Raw genomic sequence first — 6,370 nt, forward strand, 5'->3', positions numbered from 1 at the left:
TGCCCATGATGGCCATGTTTGAATGACTAGCACTAAGAAAAACTGCAGAACAGATGATGTTGTCATATTCATGCAAGGGTGCAAAGAGTCTGACAAAATGAGCAAGGTGCGTGCCTGTCCACTCATACCCATGGGTTTACCTGCGGGGCAGTGGCAGGTGGGCAGAGATATAATAGAATCCATGAATACATGCGTTATGCTGTGGTGAAAGTAGATTGTAATACCATGTGGATCAAACTGAAATTTGAGTCACATCATAGAGCAAAGGAGTTCCTGGGTTTCTTCAAGCAAATATTTTCAAGGGAGGGAATTCGCAAACAGATTATCATTGACAATAGAGCTCAGCAGTTCTCTTATGAGGTTGACACCCTCTTAAGGACCAATAGTTTCAGTAGCTCCCCAAGGTAGCGGGTAGTTTGAAGGCGAACAAACAATTAGCTGTACAAAGGGTCTTGTCTGTGAGGAATGTATTGAGAACACTGCTGTGAGCATAGCACACCAACCGCCAGTGTGACCAGCAGAACCCCTTTTGAACTTTTGCTGGGTAGATTGGCTAAGACTAAGCTCCATCCCCAATGGTTTTAGGTAGAAGAAACAAGGGTTCGACACGCCATAACAGTAGGAATGATGTGTTATGTGAAACTGCTAAAGACAAAAATGGGTGGAACTACATTTTGACAAAACGAAAGTAGTGGCAGATACAATTGTGAGAGAAAGATAGAGGCCTGGTTAAGATTTAGTGGTAACTTTCCTAGCGCAGAGGAAATAACAGGCCATTGCGTGTGGTTGGAACTGCTGGTTCGGCCTTGATGTTAAAGAATGGACAATGGTGGAATGATTCTCATGTGTGCATGTGTCAATATAGGCTAATCATCTGCACAAGGGGTGTGGTGTGGTAAGTAAGATTGTGCTTGACCACTGTTAGAAATTAGGTCTCTAGTTGGCAGAGGTTTTCACCCTGCCCAAGCAGGGACCACCCACAATCCAAGTCACGGTAAGTCAGATACACAAACTAAATTAACATTTGCTCACCCTTTGTTAGCTATGGCACAGCGCAGCCAAGAGGCAATATGTAAAGAATGCGTTCAACAATTAAATTACAGTAACAGTGAAAACACTACAAAAAGACTCCACATCAGTTTAGAAAAATAGAGAATATTTATCAGAGTAAAACAAGACCAAAACGCCAAAAATCCAATAAGTGGTACTTGCTATATGAATTTTTAAAGAATAAACAGCAATATAGTGCTTAGAAGTCAATAGCGCTAAAAAAGTTACTTGAGATCACGCTAGACCAGGCCAGGGTAAATGCAAAGTTCAGGCCCACTGCAGGACCCACGCAGGGCATGCTGAAAAAGTACCTTGGATGGAGCAAGTGTTTGTTCCGATTCACCCAGTTGGATCGATGAGTTGAAGTCGAGCCTTGCAGTCGGGGCCTGCATAGTCGTCGAACCCCTTACGATGCAGGAGCTGCGTCATCGTCGAACCTCGCAGTCGGGACACAGTTGTTGTTGGCCTCCCTGGGATATCATCAGATCGGTGCTGCATCTGTTCCGATCGGCGCAGAGGAGACAATACATCCATTTCGGAGCAAAGCAGCTGCAGAACCCACTTTGGAGGCCCAGACCTGGAGGAGCACCTCAGGTGAGGAAGGACTACCAAATGACAGAGGACAGGAGCTAGCAGAGTTGAAGGGAGTCTTTGATGGTCCGGAGGCTTCAAAAACAGGGCCCAAGACAGCAAGCCCATGGAGAAACTTGGGTACAAGGATGGAGAGTACGTCCAGTCCTTCTCACTTCCAGGCAAGAGGCAGCACGCCAACACAGCAAAGCAGGTAGGAAAGTGGCAGTCCCTCCTACAGCACAGCAATCAGCAGGTCAACACAGCAAAGTAGTTAGCAAAGTGGCAGCCCCTCCTGCAGCACAGCAGCTCTTCTTCCAGGCAGAATGTATTTGGTTCCAGCAAAGTACTGATTTGGTGGTGTCAGGGGTACAGTACTTATATACAGTTGTACCTTTGAAAGGGGGACGACTTCAAAGAGGCCTGCCTTTCTTGCCCTGGCTCCAGACTCACTACAGGGGGAGTATGCACACTTTTGTGTGGGGACCTATTCAGGTGCAAGTGTCAGCTCCGGTCTTCCTCTAAATCTACCTCAGGAAGGCGTATCAGCCTGGTGATGGGCCATCAGGATGCAAATGTCACACCCCAGCTCCCTTTGTGTGACTGTCTAGAGAGAGTTCATAAATCTCCACCCAACTCAGATGTGTATTCAGAGACAGGCAGAGGCACAGAACGGTTCAAGTAGGAAAATGCAAAACTTCTATAAATTGCATTTTCAGACTTGCAATTTAAAATCAGACTTCAGTTAGGATTTTAAACTGGGAGTCCAGGGCCACCAAACTCCAGATCTCTATCTTTTCCCAATTGGAAATGACACTTAAAAGATTTTTTTAAGGTAATCCCAATGTTAACCTATGGGAGGGATAGACCTTGTAGTACTGAAAAAAGATTTTAGCCTTTTTTTACTACCAGGACGTGGAAAACTCAAAAGTACATGTCCTACATTTTGAATACACTTCCCTCTGCTCATATGGCTGCCTGGGGCCTACCTTAGCAGGGCTCAAAAAATCCCCAAAATGGTACTAGTCCTGAAGGTCCAGTACCTTGAAAAATATCCTCGACCTAACTGCAACCTACTTGACCTCCATCTCTGAAAGCGGAGCAAATGTGACAAGATAAGATTTAAAGGCATCTTTATTGCTCATTCACTTTGTGAGCAATAAAAATGCTTTTATATCTTGTTATCTTGTCGTATTAACTCTGTTTTCAGAGACAGAGGCCAAAGTTAGTTTGTCTTCCTACTCACCAGAAAGGGCGAGTAGGACCTAAAAACAGCACGCGCTCATTAAATTTAGTTCGCAAATGCGAGTGGTCAAGTGGATTTTTCGAGCCCTGCTTAGGATTGACATATATGCAATAAAAAGGGTAGGTTTTGGCCTAGTAGGTAGGTTACCTTGCCAGGTTGAATGGCAGTTTAAACTAGACACACAGGTTATGCAGTGGCAGGCCTAAGTCATTTTTAAAGGCTACTGGAGTGGGTGGCACAATCAGTGTTGTGTGCCCACCAGTAAAATTTAATTTACAGGCATTGGGCATATATAGTGCACTTTTACTAGGGGCATATAGGTGAACTAGATATGCCAATTGGGGGTAAGAATGTTATGTTACCATATTGTGAGTACAGAGCCTATGCACGTAAGCACTGATTAGCAGTGGTAAAGTGCCCAGAATCTTAATGCCAGCAAAAATGAAGCCAGCAAAAAAGGGCGTCAGAGGTCAAAATGTCAGGTGAAACCACACCAGGGTTCCCAGGTCTAACAGCCATAATAAAAGTTTTGATACTTGTGTGTCGAGCAGTGCCACCCTCCTTTTCTGAATGAAAGTACGACTATGAGTGCATTCTCTGCTGAAGCCCATCTAGTTGCTCGGAGCCAGGTGTGCTATAAATTTTAGCAGAGGCAGAATGAAAGGTCATAATTCTCATAATCCCAGCTTGCCAGCTAAATTCAGTGACTATTTGATGGACTAAATTTTCCAAGAAGGAGAAAAGATTAAATATTCTGCAAAAATACTTTGCCACACTATTGATGTTAACGTGCCTTGTTCCCTTTCTTCCCTTCTGTTATCTGTGCGTGTGCACCCTCATGTGACAGGATAGTTAGGGGAGTTAACTTTTCCCATACTTGTACTGTAGGTAAATATAGACGTTGTGCTCCTCCCCTCTGGGTCATTGTCGTTAAGACACTATCACTTGTGTATACGCCCTCTCCATCACGTTAGCCTTCATTACCAGCTGGGTAATGAACTTGATCTCTCTGCAAATAGTAGTTTGCTTACAGGTCAGAATCGCAAGTAGTGTGAAAATTCAGTACAAACATGTACTGCAAATGCATTGAGATGGAATGCGATCTAACAGATTGTATTATATATTAAGTAAATAATGTGATGGTCTAAATATCTAGTTTTGCCCTAAGCTTACCTCTGCGAGGATTTTATGTCACTGTTTGGTCATTGAATAATGGATTAACTAGCTTATGCTCGGTCGTGTTGATTCAACATACTTGATTATGCATGTTAGAGATTGGGTGAATAATTCCTCATCATTAATTCTTGATTTTATATTTTTTTATGTTTAAAGATTGTTTAACTGTTTTATGTACTTTCATGGCCTAGTGCTTAAATAAAGATTTTTGAACTAATGCGAGTCCCCATTGAACGCAGTGGGTTTGGGTTTTTTAAGCGCAAGAATGCATTTCATGCTAAAATATACAGTGAAATCACAGATTTGCATTTTGCATAATTATTTAAATTCTGCCAAATATTTCACATAATTATGCAAAAGCAAATTCTGCATACCTACTACAAAAGATGCAGAATTCGGTGTGTCATAGATTCACCATGTTATGCCTCATTTCTAAGTTGAAAATTCAGAATAGGAGCCATTAACCAAATATGATAAATACTTCAGCCTTGGTTAATGATATTTACAAGATGCAACAAATACCCACCCTCTACCTCACAACTTGCAATGATTATGATGCACATATGGTACTGCTGTTGAATACAAATGTTGAGTAGGAGTGCCCAAGCCACTCAATGCTCAAGCCAGAGGCCTGGAACAAGTAGAGAACTTCCTGGACCCTGGAGTGGCTTCTGCCTGCCACCATGCTCTAACCACAAGAGGCAAGGATTCACCTTTGGAGTTAAAAAGGGGGAAGAAACTGTGGACATATAGTGGAAATCTAGGGGCAATCCAGGCTTCCTCATTTCAATAAATTGTGTAATCGTAGAACAAATATTATATTTCAGTGCATGAGCTTTTCCTGAACAGCACCTTGAAATACGAGTTCAGGATATGCACTGTACAAAAATCTCGTCATTGATTTATTAGATTATAAAGTTGCTCCACGTATGCTACGAATGTAGGTCACAAGTAGGGTACACATGAAAACTGATTTGACTCCGTGCTCACTAATGGCATATTGCAATTGGCACAGGAATGAGCCTAAGTTCAAGTTTCAAAACTATCAGTTAATAATGCCTCTAAATGCAATTATACAAATCTTTACTGAGGTGAAACGCTTCTGCATTTGAATGAAATAGACAATTTCGATATTTGAAAAGACATTTTTAGATGAAGTTTGCTGCATGATTTTCATGCCAACTACTTTCAGGACTCGGTTTGGGCGCAGGCCCTTAAATCCAATCCACAGCCTTGGCTCGGATCTTCCTCGCCCACCTCTGGCTGAGCTGTTCGCTGTTTCAAACCAGCCTTCCTAAAGGTCGAGGAGATAATCAAATGGAACCACATGGTAAACAAAGGATAAGGAACGTGGTCCCTATAGACGTGTATGCTCATGGGCCAAACTGCAAACTAAGCACGTTACCTCTGGAGGATACGTTAACGCGGTATAGTAGGTCTGCTAAAATTAACAAATGACAACAATAAAGGCGGAGCAAAAAGAAAAGCCTAGTGTAAAAGGTAGAGTCAGCGGCCCAAATATAAGCAATATGGCCGGTAAGTGATCCCACTGCAATAGGAGGGATCAGTGGCACCAGTATTGGGAGGTGTGCACACGCTGCACAGGATGAGATTACAAAATAGATTTTCTAGCAGCCCAGTACATTCCGGGCATGTCCTCACCTATTTTCGGCCTCTTTTCTTCCGCTGCTCCCCTTTCCGGGCCCCAGCAGGCTCCTATCCTAGGGCGCCGCTGCAGCCGCCGCTCGGGGAAGCCATCGCAGTCAACAGTTGTACTAACAGCGCAGGCCCGGACCGGGAACACCCGGAAGTACAAGAGGCAGAGCGGAGTCAACGCCACCGCCATCATGGAACGGAGTCATTTTCGATCTAAATGAGAAGCGCGGCAGAAAGCAGACCACTTGAGAGTTTAAATCCGCCATGTGAGAAGGTTACTTCAAAGTTATTTGTATATTTTCCTCCTCTCGAGTCTCTCTGGGAAACGTTGGCGCTTCAGAATTGGGCGACGTTGCCAGTGGCAGCTGTAATTGTCCATTCGTGGAGCGGTGGTTGGTAGGGACAGAGTAAAACAGCAGCTGAGCTAACAAGTATTGGCAAAGCCTAATCGGGCTCGTCTATCCATACATACCATAATTTTAGAAGAGGGAAGTGGGAGATTAAAAAAAATATCTGGAGAATGTATTTCCCCCATTGGTTTCTATTGAAGGAGAGTTAATTTGATAGGAGAGAGCCAAAAGTAGGCAATTTTTTGGCTTCAAAAATCAGGAATTTCCTTTCTGATTTGGGTCTAATGCAGCCAAGTTAGTACCACTTATCAGGGGTTAGACA

The 6,370-nt window shown here is 43.3% G+C and overlaps 1 protein-coding gene across 2 annotated transcripts in view; it reads right to left on the bottom strand.

The window, feature by feature from the left end:
• EBAG9 (estrogen receptor binding site associated antigen 9) overlaps nt 1-5,844 on the bottom strand; it is a 202,548-nt gene extending 196,704 nt beyond the window's left edge. Inside the window, exon 1 of one of the 2 annotated variants that reach the window (XM_078686873.1) lies at nt 5,705-5,844. The gene's annotated coding sequence lies outside the window, so the exon portion shown is untranslated. The remainder of the gene's footprint in view (nt 1-5,704) is intronic. The other variant, XM_078686874.1, reaches the window with a different exon arrangement.
• Nucleotides 5,845-6,370: the final 526 nt, after the last annotated feature.

This window comes from Lissotriton helveticus, chromosome 4_1, assembly GCF_964261635.1.
Source record: "Lissotriton helveticus chromosome 4_1, aLisHel1.1, whole genome shotgun sequence".
NCBI classification, from domain to species: Eukaryota; Metazoa; Chordata; class Amphibia; order Caudata; family Salamandridae; genus Lissotriton; species Lissotriton helveticus.